The sequence below is a fragment of the Gavia stellata genome, chromosome 15 (genome assembly GCF_030936135.1).
Source record: "Gavia stellata isolate bGavSte3 chromosome 15, bGavSte3.hap2, whole genome shotgun sequence".
NCBI lineage: Eukaryota > Metazoa > Chordata > Aves > Gaviiformes > Gaviidae > Gavia > Gavia stellata.
Genome location: NC_082608.1, coordinates 15728911 through 15745262, shown reverse-complemented (window position 1 = coordinate 15745262; position 16352 = coordinate 15728911).

The window sequence follows — 16352 nt, the reverse complement described above, 5'->3', positions numbered from 1 at the left end:
AACTGAGCTATCCTGGAAATATTGTAGAGCAGCAGTTCTTAAGTAGAGCATTTGCTAAGTTTTAGGAACATTATGGTACCTGCAACTTACTCTTCGTTTTTATTACACCTGCTAAACTATAATAAAAGCTAAAATACATTAAATGCCTTTTTAGTAATTTTTCTTGTGTGAGCAGAATGCACAACAGAGAATGACAGTTTGAACACATGCCAGTATAAGCATACGGGGTGTTAGTGGTGGGAACTTAAAATGCTTCAGGCAGCTTCATTTCTCCAAGAATGATGCACAGAAAATCAGTTTTCTCCTTGAGGATGAACTTTGAAAAGTAACAGATAGGCAGACATTTTCCAATGCAATACTTCTCTAACACTGTAGCTCCCCAAATTAATATTTGAGTCAGAATAATGGAACTCAATAAAATTAGCTCATACAACGTATACTTTCCTACCTCTGGGTAAAAATGATTGTTTCTTATTTGTATCTTCTTTCTAGTCCCTACTGCTAATACACCAATTTTTCTTCTGCAATCCTGTAATATACCAAACAGAATCTTCTAGTAACTTATTTAACAGAATAGGATCTTGTAGCTCTCTCAGCTTTCTAATGATTTTACTTTTTGTTAACACTTTAGTCCCTAAACCTCTTTTTTTCGACTTCTCAATTATACCAGCAATTTAATGAAGGCTTGCCTCTTAAAGCATAGTATGTGCCTATGTTCTAATATAACCTGGTGTGTGTGTGAGGAGGTAGATGGGAGGGTATTGATTCATGGGGATTTGTGAATCGGATATCTCAAGCAAAGCAGTTCAAGAGAAGATGCTCATCTCCTCTGCCAGTTCAAGGCTGATGATCCCCATGCCTGTTCCCAGTGAGTTCAATAGCAAAATTGTCACTGTCTTCAAATGCCGCAAAGATAGTGTACTCTTGCAAAAGCAATCGTAACCTTGCCAAGAAATGTCCATCTTTCTGTTCACTCTACTGTTGTACACAAGAAAGGTAATGAACCAATAAACACTGGCCTACCAGAAGTCACTGGCAAAATTCACTGGTGTTGCTTGGTCTGTTTTGTTGTTGTTGTTGTTTTTTTGTCAGCTCTCCTTAGTGTGTAAAGCTTAGTACAGTAATTTCTATAGAAAATCACACCATCTGCCTCAGCCTTATTAGTTACAGAATGCAGTATAACTGATTAATAGGATGTTTTTTTCTTTTTCTAAATAGTTTTTATCTAGTTACTTTCAAATACCAATACATATTGGCAATCTACCTGCTGCTCTTTGTGTTTCAGTGTCCATAAATAAGTTTTGACATGGTCTTGATCTTTTAAAAGTTGACTGCAACTGGTACCAGCCAGTTCTTGGAAGGAAATCAGCTATAATTTACCTTTACAAATCACTTTACATACTGTTTCAATGACAGCGGGTTAATGTGGTGGATGTACATGTTATTAATTATAAAACTGGAGAACATCCTCCAGCTGAAATTAATTAATTATGTTCTTTTGGGTGGGGGAAGTCTAGTGTGGCAGTTGAGATGTAGTGTCATGATTTCCTGCATCAGTTTTATAGTTGATTGTATTAGATGTGACAAGCTTTGCACTGAAGCTAGGGTTTTGTTCATACAATAATGATAATGCTTTTCTCCTATTTCTGCTGCAACTTACCAAAAACAGTCTTTTCAACCATTTTTCTCATTATTTATTAGTATGTCTAGACTTTCATTTTGTAATTATAGTGTACTTTTGAATCCTTTTCAGAGCAATTCTGCAACAAAACCCCCTATTAATGTTTTTTACTTTACTTGCAAATATTAACAGTTTGAACATTAAGTCAAATGTGTACTCCCAGGCCAATTACTGTTTTTTCATAGCTTCCAATGCATGCTGATCCTCGTTGCCAAACATTGGTACCTATATTGAGTTCTTTCACATTCCAGGATCCTGTTGATTGTAAATAGCCAAAATGTAATGTATCACTCAAAGTGATGAAGCTCTGTTAAGGCAGTAAGTAATGCTTAGCAGACTGGTTTAAAGCTTTAGGACTACAGGGTTGCAAACAGAAAATGAAGAAGATTAAGAGTAGGAAAAGCTGCTTTTCCCAAATGTCCCTCTAAAATAAACCAATCAAAACATGAAGATATAAAAGCATGGATTTTTTTTGTGGTGAAACAATTTGAGAAACAGTATCAGTTTGCTCACTTACTTTAAACAATTAAAAGCAGCATCTTAGGGCTTTTCTTCATGGGTTTTCCTTTTCTCTAATCCTGCTGATTTGAAGCCAACACAGCTAAAATACAGTAGGAAAAGACCTATAATTAGGATTTAAGAATGTAATGGTATGAAACCAAAGATAGTGCATTCTACTAAATTTAAAGGAATAAGTTGTATAACACCTTTACACTGGAGCTGTATGAGAGGTTGTTCTAGTGCAATTATCCTAGTATAAAATTGCACCTAATCAAAAAGCTAGGGCAAAAAGCAGTGTACAGACAAGGTTGGTATTTCAATGAGCCAGGCTATTTTTCTGTCAGCCAGTACACCCAAACATCAAACAAAACCTAAGCAATTATATACACTAATCCTTCCCAACGTGAAGTTGCAGCCCAATGTGAATTCAAAAGCACCAAGTTGCAAATCCTTCAAAAAGAGCATTTACAACTTATAATGGAAACTCCAACAGAGCTCTAACTGTAATAGTGTGACTACTGCAGCGATTATTCTTTATTGCCATGGCATTTACTGCTGAAATAGTGGTGGGAAGATCCTAACATTCTCAAAATTAATGTGCAGTAACATCCTCATTTGAGGTATTGCCCAAGGTATGGTGTTTTGAAATGTAATATATCAAAATGATGATACTTCTCCATTTAAGTTGTTCTGGTCACTCACTTCATACAATTGCCGCTTCAAAGGTACTTTTCATAATTTCAGAATAAATATATATGAAATAGGAGAATCTGAAAAGCATTTGGATTCTGACTAGTATTAATGAGGAATTGGAAAATGCCAACCTATCTCCAGTAGAGCCACTTTATAGCTGAAAGAACATTATGGTAGAGTGTTCTCTTGTAATGATTAATTTCCCCTTGTGAGCAATAGACTTATGGCTCAAATCAGCTACTCCATGTATAGAACTCATATTGTTTTCTGTCAAAATTCTGCCCGAAAAATAAAAATGTTGAGTCTGTCAGCAATGGCCTGATGGAAAGTAAACACCGGAGTATGAACAGCAATGAAAAGGGGGCATTGTACCTAAGAGAGAGTTCATAAACTCCATCCTGCTAGATTTCCTACTTTTTAATACAAGAGAAATCATATAGCTGTTAGTTCAGCTTCTCTTACGTGTTTATGCGTAGTTGGGCCGGTAATGATCCATAGCCTATAATTAAAAAAAATTGTTTCTATGTTTCAAAGTTCATTCAGATCATCATGCTGAAAATGCTGTAAAAATGCAGTGTTACGGCCAGAAATGCAGAGACACTGTATTATTCAGTTTTAATATTATAAGCATCTCATATCTAAGCTATATGCTTGTACTGTAATACATATTGGGGGGTGATAAGAATCTTGTTATGCTATAGTTACCCTAGTAGCAAACTTAAAAAAATCTGTCAAAACAAAAAGAAATCAGAAATTCTAAGAGATGATAGAGTAAGCTGAAAAAGGGTTGCTCATCTGCCTTCAGACTGAAACTCAGGAAGGAGGGACAAAGAGCAAACTAGCAAGTGGCAACAGCAAAAGGAAGCCCCCTAGCAGAGAAGTGAGGAAGAGAAACAGACTTCCCCTAACATATATGGAAGCAGTGTAAAACAGTGGTCACTATTTTACAACAAAGATGCAAAGTAAAAATAAATTTTGAATTATTTTTAAAGCCTTTGTGTAGGTCCCAGTGAGAATTCTTTCAGTGTTGCTACTCAACATGGTATTTATGTTGCAATCTCATTCTAACAGGAACTGCATTTCCTTTATCACAAGGGCAATATATAAAATATAAATGCAATATATATATATAGATTTGTAACATAAAGATTAAGGCGAGCTTTATCAGCAGGTCTCCTGGTTAGAACTGAGTACCTGATGTTCACTTATAAGAAAGAAAAGGAGCATACATTTTCTGAAGTTAATTGTAGGCTGTGCTGATAATTCTGACCTCTCTGATTTTTCATTTCAGTTTTTTAACTTCCTTTATCCACACTGGTATTTCCCTTCAGTCATAAACATAGTTGAGGCTCACACCACCTAACTTCAGGCTCTACCAGTCTCAGTGCCAGGGGTAGGAGGGCCAGATTCCTTCTGTTGCTAATAGACTTTCTAAGAGCTAATTGTTAGGTGACTTGAGGTGTCCTTCAGAAGAACCCATCTTTCTCCTCCGCTGACTTTGTACAGAGCCCCTCCTGACCTACATGCCTAAAGTTCATTTGTGTTTTGCCTTTTTATTTTCCTCAGAGGTGATTTTTAGCCTAAAATCTAAAATAAACAAGTATATTACTACCACCATCTTCAGTACTTTCAGTGACCCTTTCAGTACACATTATTGTACTCCCATACACTACAGGAATCGCTAAACCAGGATCTTGTTCAAATGAAATTCTAATGGCTTTACTGAGAAAAGCCTTTTACGCTGTGGGTTTCCTATATATATTTTTTATTTTGAAAATTTTTTTTTTTCAACCAGATGGTTTATGTTAATGAATTCTTATCACAGAGACATCTTTGTCATAAAGTACTTCTAGAACAGATGAGCACAATTATATAAGTGTTTTTGTTTACAGGATTACTAAAAGAATTACTATTTCACAGGGGAAGTGCTGTTGTGATTTTATCTTTAATTTTTCCAACATCCTTGACATTTAAAGATGGTTTTAATATTATTGAATTGTAAAAAAGAAGGGTGTTGAATTTGTATTGATTTTACATCTGTGCTTACACTCAGAAAGATGGCATTTCAAAACCTTTTCTAAATACAAGTTTTCTCTTTTATAGTAAACAATACAGAATACATTCTATCGATGCCAGTGTTTAACTATAGAAGGAAAAATGTTACCTTGCATCACAAAGTACTAAAGAATTTAAGAATGTATTTGCCTTCCATTTGTCTCTATGGACTACAAACTGTGATGCCATGTAGTAAGTTCAGAGAATTTGACTATACAAGCACCGAGTCTTTAACAACAAGAACAACCTTCATACTGAAGGTTATAATTTTCTTTTGCAATGCAAGGCATAAAAACATTGAAAAGATAACTCGAATTTGTAAGGTCAAAATCGTGCCAAGTTTTGATGGGCTTTGCAATTCTGAAGTTTCTTACTAAACGGAAATAATAATTCAAGGCAATCGCTGGGAAAAAAAAAAAAAACAACCAACCCAGAATGATAATGTGCAAAGGACTCTGGATATACATTTTTGGGTTTCATTACAACACAGTTATTTTTACTTCAGATACAGTCCTGCCCTGACCTACAGGTAGTTGAGACTTTCTTGATCTATAGATCAAAATCAAGATCTAAAATTCATTGATGCCTCATTAGGATTTTTTTTGATAAAAAAATGGCTAAAGCCATCAAAGGAATCTCTATCACTGTCATTTATTATGAGATACTGTACAACTTCAGTATTGGTTTTTTACTACTTACTTAATGGCTTGAATACATATTGTGAGTCCACAATTTTGTAAGCAAAATAAGCCACTATCTTCCAGAAGGAAAACTGCTAATGTACACTACTACTCCATGGTCTCTATATGCCAGCATGTATCAGCTTTACAAGAACATTTCCTGAAGCATCCAAATCAATTCACCTTATCCAAGATAATTCAGCAACAACCACCTAGCACTCCACCACATAACCAGAAGGTATTAGTTCATTTTGACATGTCAAATGTAAAAAATAGATACAGCTGATGTGATCTCACTTGGGATATGTAGTGTACATTACTGTAAATTGCTACCAGGCTTAATTGGTGAGAACAGGGAAAAAAAACCCACCTTACATTAGACTGCATGATGTTTCAAAGTACAATTACAGGACAGTTCACTGTAAAGACAAAAAATCACACGGCAACTCCGCTCCCCTTCCTGGGAGCCCGTCCTGAATGAGGCTGAAGCCTCCCTGTCCGCAGCCACCTGGGGAAGCTTTTGCTGAGGACAGGGCAGAGCTCGGACCAGGAAATGGCGTCCGAGGCTGCGGCGCGGTTCCGCTGACAGAAAAAGGCGGGAGCTGCGCGGCGGAGGTGTGGGGGCTGCTCCCGCAGAGAAGGGGGCACGCGCCGCATGGGGCACGTCGGGAAGGGCCCGGCGCGTGCGGGGCTGTGAGGAACGGCGGGACGGGCGCCTGAGGCGACGCGGACGAGGACGCAGCGAGACGGGGCTCAGGTCGGCTGTCAGCCCCAGGTGAGGCTCAGCAAGGGCAGCTCTCCTCGGGGGCTGGGGCGGCCTGCCAGGCGGGCGCGGGCCCGGGCCCGGGCCCGGGTCCGTGGCGAGCGGGGCAGTGTGCGTTGTACGGCCGGGCTGCGGCTGGCTGTGGTACCGAGCTGTGAGGAGAGCAGCTCCTGAGTTGCTGCTGCTTTGGTTTTGTTCTCTAGGAGGTTTGGTTTTGTTGTTTTTCTTAAAAAAAGAAAAGAAGTATAATTAATAAAAGCTAAATTGTGTGGGTTTTGCGGAATGAAGAGGTAGATGGCTGTGCAGGTTTTATTTGCAAAGTGATTTCGTCTTTTGAAAATGAGACAACGCTACTGAGCAAAATAGCGATCCTGTTATTAGGAGAATTTATTTCATTATTTGGCCCAGTGTTAGCTTATGTGGCATTGTGCATCAATTACTGGCGTTGGTGTCAAAGAGCGGTTGCGTGTCCTGGCATCACACGGAGCCTCCTGGCAAGTGTCACGTCGCTGTCACGTGTTGTGTCAGCACCAAAACCATTCCTAGAGGACGTGGCCTTGTCTCTCCTGCTTTCAACAGTGTTGTTCCACTGAGCCAAGGGCTGGCGTTTAGGGGAAGAGAAGCCTTTTTTTGTAGCCTGGTTGGATGGAGGGCTACAAGGAGTTGAAGTTAGCAGTCTTCATCTTGAACTGTCGCTATGCTGAATGGAAAACCGAAAACTGACTCTTTACTGGTGTGAACTGACAGTGAAGTAGGAGATTTAAGCAGTTAGAAGATGAAAATATTTCTGGCCTTATAGATGGCAGTGATTCCTAACAGCTTAGGTCTGCTGTATAAATGGTCTGTTAAAGTCACAGTCTGTCAAAGACTTTTTTTTTCTTGTTTTGGTCAAATTACTACATATTTATGTGAAATAAGGATAACAATCTGATTTAGTATGCATTGTTGGCAAGCACTAAAAACACAGTTTGTACACCTACTTTTTTTTAATGTTCTTCTGACTTTAAAGCTCTCAAGAGTCATGTAGAAGGAGGGCACTAGTGGGACATTTTTTAGACATGAGGAGAGTATTCTGATTGAGGTGGACCTGCTTTTCAAAGGAGATTCTACAAAATTTTCTAAGTCTGGAATCAAAAGCCATTGCTTGAAGGGCTGCTGACTAACAGGCTTCATATACATTGCTCTAATCAGTGAGACTGCAAGTGGTGATTAAAGCTCAGTGTTTCTGAGAATTATATTGCCATACTTTCTTAGGCAGACCAGTATGCTTGAACTGTGACCAGAAGAGCACGTTCACAGCCAATATCCATTGTTGCATAACATGGCAGATGCTGTCTGATCAAAATTTTAAAAGAGGTATAGTCAAGAGCAGGTCTGCTCTCGTTTCCAAAGTCCTAATGAGCAATTGTAACTGTTACAGTACATAAAATATTAGGCCCTTTCAGTGAAGCTAATGTCAAAACTAAATATTTAATAAAGTATTTGCTTTTTTGCATAGCTTAAAGATATTGCTGAATATAAATCTACAGAGATGAAAGTGCCAATAGTTAGTGTTTTTCAGAAAATAAAGGCTAGGTGTTATAGACCTGTCCTATTTTTTGTTGTCCTTAAAAATACAGCTGGTATAGATTGCACAAAATGGAGATCAGTATTCATCACCTGATCCAATTCCTTTTGAAGTCCTTTGCTTGCTGTCTGAGTTTAAGTGGCAATAGGACTTCAAAATCACTTATCACCTAGGTAAGTCCTCTTTGGAGCACTGATTTCCCCAAGACCAATTATTATTTTTTAAATTTTTTTTTAAATACCTGAGGACTCTTAATTTTTTTTCTTTTTCTTTTCCATCACCAAAGTGGGTATGTAATGAAAGTGAAAATGAGGATGAGGAAGCAGGCTTTAAAAGGAAGCATTTAGAAATGGTTTGTATGACATACAGAAGGGTTTTCAAAGTGTAGTAAGTATTTTGAAGGAATAAGCAACATAATTCTCAAGTGTGGCTGCACTGCAAAAAAGCTAAGAGATAAGTTAAATCTTTAATCATTCCCATGTCAATTTATTATTGCTCTCTCTGTGTTGAGGAGGCTTCTAAAATAGGACATCTGCAACAAATTCTCCTTGCAGAACTAGTTCATACACTAATCAATTTCTTCCTTCAGCACACATGTCCCTCTGAAAAATTTAGCCACAATATCAGTCAGATTCAGGTAGTCGAAGTAACAGGACCTTCTTTTGTGATTAATAATATAGATGATGGTTCAGTGAATAAATTGAAGTGTCCTGGAAATCAACGTAAATGAAAAAGAAAAGCCCTATTGTTCTATCAAATAAAGCTAGAGAAATTAGAGTCAGAAGAAGCAGGCACCTCACTAATGAAAAAATGTAAAAAGAAATATACAGCCCGACAGTCTCCTGTATGATATGTTTTTAATTCATTTCTTGTTCCTTGGACAAGGTGATAACAGTGTTCCAGTTTAATCCAATAACCTATCTCCAAAATGATCAGTGTTCTTATTTCAAGCCTTGGTTCCTTTCTGCTTTGATTCAGCTCATATGGTTCCTACCCTTTGATTCTGTGCTCACCTCTTCTCCATGCAACTTGACCTTTTGCAGCTTTTCTCCCCCCTCCTGTTTGCCACACTCCCTTTCTGCTCTCTCTTTCATCTTTCCATACATATTAACTCAGCAGGATTTTTGCTCTAACCTTAATTTTCCCGCATCCCAAAGCTTCACAGCTAAAAGGTTGCTGCTAATCCTCTTTCTATTTCTCTTTCTTTATAGTGTATTTTATTCATCCACTTTCATTTCCAGAAAGACTTTGTATACATAGACATTTACTCAGACTTGTGTATTCTCCAGAAGAAACCATTTTTCTAAGCCATTTTTAATGCATTTTGAGGATCACCAGAGGTGACAAATGTAGAACCATATCTATCTGAGGAAAATCCTTATTTTTAGTACAGCATTAAAATTGTACGATATTGAGGAAAAAATCGCATCCCAGCAATCAGGCAGAGGAAATCACTTCTGTTTACCATAGATGAGAAAGGAAGATCCTACTATCCTTCCAAATTGGTCACAAAATTAAGTGGACAGCATATGGATAAAAGTGTCAGGTTTTCAGTATGCTAAACTCTATTAGGTTAATTCTGCAGATCAGCTTGCCTGAATTTGGAGGTTGGTTAGAGGGCAAAGGTGCTTAAAACTATTCTAATGTGACACAGTCTAGGGCCAAGAAACACTACCCCTTCATGACAACTTTAAGGTAAAAGGCTTGCAGAAGTCTCCTTTGAACCCGCAGGCACTGTAGTTTCATTCACAGTTACAGATGGGCTAGACAGAATAGTCCTTGAGGAAGAACTCTAGGAAAAACCAAAGCTAGAGCAGAAGTTAGAGCTTTTTGCACAGATGGCCACCTCCATAGTAAAGAGAACAAGCCATGGGAGAGGATTAGCTTTGACCTTTTTCAGCGTGAAAGGTAATGCTGGAAGAAGGCTAGGAAAGATGTTTCCACAGTACCAAATAGCCTGAATGTTTGAATATTTTTTTTATAGTATTAATGAAGAAAATGTTGCAGAAAATGTTTTCTCTTCTATGGAAACTTACTCCCCTGGAATTCAAAGAATATTTATTGGCACTAACACTTTCTTTTTAGTTAGTTTTTATTTTTTTTTAGTTGAATTTATTAACCATTTTGAAAATGACAGACATTAATGATCTGCGTAAAATTCATACGCTTACTTCCATTAAAACAAACCATCCTGTTAGGATAAGGCTGTGTAAATTTTCTGAGCTCATAAAATTTAATGCAATAAAATAAATGCAGTATAAATTGTTTTTTAAAAGTGTTAGAACATGTTCTAAAGAAATGAATTGTGTGGAATCCTGAACCTACTGAAGTGAAAAAGCAAAATTCACATCGATGTCAATGAGATGACGGTTCCATCCCATTCAAAACAGGGATTTCAGCATACCCTTCAAGTGGGCTTTCTCACTAAATGTTTTGACCCTGTGGAAGACAAAAAATTACGGTCTTCTATTATCAGGAACTATTTACCTGCTGGTGAAGGTTTGGGTTCTTAGCTAATGAAATTCATTCACACCCATTAAGGTGGTCAGTGCATGCATAGTGCACTTTCCCCTGGGGCTGGAGGGGGGGTGGTGGTGGTGGGAAGGTTTTGTGAAGGACATTCTGTCAGTCCCATTTGATTGTAAGTGGGACAGACAGGGCATTGCTCTGTGAAGTCTGATGCAAAACACCTGCAGAGTACTTTGTCACAGAAGTCAATTTGCCTGCCAGTTTTCAAAGAAAAGCAATTTGAATTAAAACTATCAGGTTTTGTATCTTCTGATCTTTCCACTTTGCTTTTGCATTTAAGCATGTGCTTGTAAAATAAAAAGATGTCACATGGCAAATTTTAATGTTATCTTAGGAAATAATTCCCCTTTGCATTATTCTCTGTCTATTCTTTTTGCCAAGACTCATATCTAACACTTTTTTCAAAGGCTTTACTTCAGAAGAAATGCTAAATGTCTAATCCCCTGTGCCCCTCAAAAGTAGTGGTCCTAATATTAAAAAAAGAAACATTCCTTCTAATAAACTTGCATTTGGTAAATGCATACTACTGTCTGTACTTGTAGAATAAAAATAATACTGGCAGAAATAATAAAAATAACCCCAGATGACACATTCCCCTGCATAGGAGTACAAGGAATAATGACAAGAAAACACATTTGTTCTTTAGCCTTGTTCCATTAAGTAAAGGAGGTTATAGTCTCAGCTCTCATGCAAAGGCTGTTGAAATGTTGTGTTCAGGCTCTTTTTCAATTTTTTTCTAACATCTCATAAAGACTGTCTCATGATGGGAAATCCATCATGAAAGGATGGAGAAAAGTCTTTTGGGGGAGGGGAGAGGAAAAGTTTTAGAGTTTTTATTGAAAGTTTCCCTACATCATCTTTCTGAACTAAAGGGGAGAAGATTCTAGTACCTAAAATTTCAGTATCTTTTGGCCTGAAAAATTTTGATTCTCCAATAGATTTTTGTCAGGACCTCTTCAAGAATATATCTAAAGGTTTTCACATATACATATCTACGTGTTTTTCATGTTCTGAGACTAGCGTATATAAATGCATATATACTTTTTTCAGTAACCAAATGTTAAGCGAATGTTTGCCACATTTTTCCTATGGACTTTTTACAGGGTTTAAAACATTGGGGCCCTGAGAGAAATGTGTGTCTGATATGGCTTGAAAATAGCTTTATAAAACCAGGCAGCAGATCTGCATGAGCAGAAAGGAAAGAATCATAGATGTGTAATGCATTGTAAACACTGCTCTTCACTGAAATACTTAATATTAGCGTAGCACTTAGTCAAAGGCAATGTCTAGAGGTGTTCTAATATAAATAGAAATTAATTTAAACTGGAATATTTGACTAGAAACATTCTGAGATATAGAAGACTAGAATTTGGATCAGTACAGGGATGGCTGAGTTTATATCTAGAGATGTGAGCCAGGGTAGATGATGAAACACGAATGTTAGAGAGCTTGGGAGCTGATGGCCAGGTCTGTTCCTACTTTTTAAATTATCTCTTTTTTTCCCTTCAGGATACCTTGACCTGATAAATATAGTAACTTCTTCAGTATATCTGAGACAGAAATACTAACTTTGTAGATAATTCCTTCTCAATGAGGTTTGATTAAGAGATTTTTTTTCATTCTTTGTTTTTCTCAGGCTCTGGAAAGGAACTCAAAGCCCTTGTTTGACGGTGTTGGCATTAATTTTTAGTTTGTCTTTTTCTAATAAGCTATTGAATACTCAGTCTTAATGTACTATAGAATAAAAAACCTCTCTTTTCTTGCTATAAGCTTGGAAATGAAAAATAAGACTAATGGTATTCCAGCCAGGGTATGAAATGTTAGCCTATGCTGGGTTAGAGGTCAATACATAATCTGGCATGCAGCAGAACGTGTTATATTAGAATAGTATTTTCTTCCCCTTCCCAAAGGATTTCATTTCTTAAAGCTGTTGCTTTACCTGTTAAGTCTAGATCATTTAAATGTTATTGCTCTCACCAGCAGAAGGTGGAAAAAATGCTCATATTATTCTGCTGATACCCTCTGAACCTGTTGAAGCAAAATAAGGATGGCACTGATGATCTGTGGTGGTACTGAAAACCTGCAGAAATTTTTTTTCTTATTTATCCAGGTATCTGTTTTACATGAATCTATGTAAGGTCTGCACAAAATTACACATTAACCTAAGTATGTTCAGGAATCAAACTAATGGTGCTTGTGGGAGGGCAATTTTGTTCTTGTGTGGTGTTTTAGTATTTGAAAAGCTGATCCAGTACACACTGGGCCAGATCCTGATTTCCTGTCTACTATACAAAAGGCTGAAAGGAAGTCAGTTTTCCCCCTCGCAAGAATATGTGGTTGTCATGGGCTATTGATCTGAGGTAGTAAAGACAGTCTAAATGCTGGTGCTCAAAAGGCAGCATAAGATCATGGTGTTTCATGGTCTAAAAATTGGTACTTATTAGAAGAAGTCTTAGAGCATCTAAGAGCACCGAGCATCTGTGAGACTGCTGAAATTGGAACTGTCCCAGATGGCCCCGATAGCAGCTGTGGGTGAATGAAGTATATCAATGACACCTCAAACACATTGATCCAATTACAGACGAGCGAGTGAAGTTCAGGCGCAGCATAGTTTCTGTATCTGTTGTCACTTACAAACATTTGAAGAGTTATTTTTGCCCTCTTCCTTTTTGAGTCTACTTTTCTGGGGGGAAAAAATGAACATAAACATATGAGCCAGATAACCTGACAGGGCAGTGAAAGAAATCTTCTCTATTTGAGTACTCTAGTGTGGACTCCTTCCTTTTCAAGGGGTTTGTGTGAATCAACATATATCTGCCTGGAAAGAACAGGATTATGCTATTATATCAACTCTATTGAATGCACCATAACACCTGAGGATATTTCTATCAAGTTGGACAGAGACAATGTAAGTGCCCAGATCTATTGGGCAGTCTTACTTTGCCACCCAAGCCTCCGGGGCATTTCACAGCAGTTTTACAAAAAGAATGTTTCCATACCTAACATACTGACAATTATTTTAATTTGTTTAAATTGGCATAGCCTTGTGGACAGCTTATTTAAAAGCTACACACACTATTATGTGTTCATTCCCTAAAGGTATTTTTACTGCAGGCACATTTGGCATTGAATTAATTACATTCTAAAATGTACTTTTGGAGTCAGCCTAGTTTAGCTGGATGAAAAAGCTTTGTGTGGAAGAAATGGTGATTAGAATCTGGGGTCCATAATGGTTTACAAATGTCCGCTCAAGTAGTCACTTATAGAAAGTGGGCCCATTCTCCTGAAATCAACTGAACTGCATCTTTAAATGCTATTAATGGAAACTGCTTATAGTTGTCCTTAGCATCAGTGGAAGCTCTCAAGCTTCTCGAATAGATCTACATAGTCTTTCTGTTCATTGCAGAAGGGTTTTTTGGTTTTTTTGTTGTTGTTTGTTTGTTTTCTAAATTAATTATTCTTTGCTTTTTTAATTGAGCTTTACATTTTTTAAATTTAGCTCGTATCTTTTTCTTACTGAAATCTATCCTTTCCTAAGTTCCTATTAAAGTACGTGGTGACTCACAACCTTAAACAAGGGAGATAACACCAAAAATCTCTCATGTTGGAGAGGATTCAGTGTAAGCAGTGTGATTCAGAGAGACGTTTCCTAATCTGGTGGCCAGGTAGAGTCACATCATTGCTGTGGCTGAACTCAGATTCAGAAGGGAGTCACAGCCTGGGCAGCATGCCACCAGAAAGCAGTGTGAATTGGGAGGCACTCTGTATAGTTTATTTAGGACACACTGGCTGAGGGCTGGAGCAGTTCTCAGCACTATGTGCATTTTGGTCCTGTATAGAGAAGAAGTATCTCTGTCTGCAGTTTCAGTATATGGACCTGGAATGGTCAGACCCGAATTAGAGAAGGGGACGACAAGGCATCAAGTTGTATTGGCTTTAGCTGCCATGAACTGCACATCTATAGGAAATCCATGCTAACTAGTTTTTTCTGATTTTAGTTGAGAATTCCTGGTTTATAACTTTGTAATCTCTGAGTAATCGTCTTAAAAATTTCTTTTCATAGAGAGGAAAGGGCCTCAAGTTGCGCCAGGGGAGGTTCAGGCTGGGTCTTAGGAAAAATTTCTTTACTGAGCGAGTGGTGAGATGCTGGAATAAGCTGCCCAGGGAAGTGGTGGAGTCACCCTTACTGGAGGTGTTTGAGGAACGTGTGGACGAGGCATTGCAGGACATGGTTTAATGGGCATGGTGGTATTAGTTGATGGTTGGACTTGATGATCCTACAGGTCTTTTCCAACCTTAGTGATTCTGTGATTCTAAAGGTAATGCTGCATTGGTTCAATTCTCCTGTATGCAGTTTTGTGGTTGAAAATTTGACTTCGATTCTCCTGATCAGCTTCAGAATTTGTAAAGTGAAACAAGGTTAACAGTTAAAACTGAACGTAAACACATTGTAAAATAGCAGCCAAAGAAAGCTCTGTCTTTGGAAAATCTTGAGTTGGATTCCCATCATGCTCTAGTCATCTCTATCCTGTCCCACCATGGAAATGTCAGAGCTGCTGAGCTGCACAGTGTATCTTTTCAGAGTTGCTTAGCACAGGTGTTTCTGTAATTATGACACATTTAGAATAAATGTTTTGTTGAATGGTCCTCAAACTCGTACTTCCATCTGTGAGAATGGTACTGATATCACGGTGGTGAGCTGTAATGAAATGCCTTTAGAAAGGAGGGGTGCCAGAAGTAAGTCTAGAATGTCTTGCTTTCATTTGTGTCCCTTCTTACTTTATTTGTAAGAGAAAATACGTCTGGCTTTAATTTCAAGGACAAGATGAATCAATGGAACCTGTGAAAGGCAAGCTAAAAGGGAGCAAAAGAGTGAAAAATACAGAAGTTTTCCACATGGCAAGTTCCCAAATACTTGACTGTTAAAACAAATCAGATGAAAGAAACAAAATTCTCATGACAAATTGAGGTTATGCTAAATAGTACAATGAAAACATCAGCCTAGTGTTTGGCAGCAGTCAAAAAAGTAAAGCAAATGTTAAGGACTACTTAAAGCTTGCTCTAAGAATAAAACAGAACAGATCATGATTGGATAAATGCATGGGTCATCCATGTCTTGAGTGAGTGTGCAGGTATGGTTCCTCTCTTCAAAAAGGATTTATTAAAACTGAAAAGATTTCAGAGAAGGGAGTGTGATTGAAGATATGGAAAGGCTTCCATACATGGTACTGCTAAGCAAGCTGAGACTCTTCAACCTAAAGAAAAAATCCATGACTCAAGGGGCATGAAGGACTATAAAGTCATGGCTGAAATGGAGAACAGGGATAAAGGCCAACATTTGCTTTCTTTTCTAATATGATAACTAGGGGCTATCAAAGAAAGTTAAGGAAAGCCAGATTCCAAACAGACAAAATAAAATAGTTCTTCACACAACAGCTGGTAGATGTATGGAAATACTTATTGAATGTTGTGAGTGCAAAATGTTCATGTGGGCTCAAGAGACTAGATAGAAATTAAAAGGGATTTGTTGTGGGTTACTAAACGGGCAAACCACAACAGTCCCGGAAGACTTCCTGAGTCAAAGAAGGGTCAGAGGCTGAAAGGAAGAGGAATATTAAGGAAGGTGTCATATGATTGTTCTTACTTTTTCCTAGATATCCGCTTGTGGTCCCTGTTGGAGAAATAATATTGAGCCAGATGGATGCTCAGTCTGAATCAATACAGTCATTCTTATTTTCACAAACTATTTATTGGTTGAGGTTGTTTAGAGAGACTGATAGTGGTGAAGATCCATAGCAGTGGCCAAATGTTTTCACTCATGCTTGGAATACTTCAAAACAACACAGTATTTATGGTTTTTTTTTCAGTAGTCTAAATAACAGA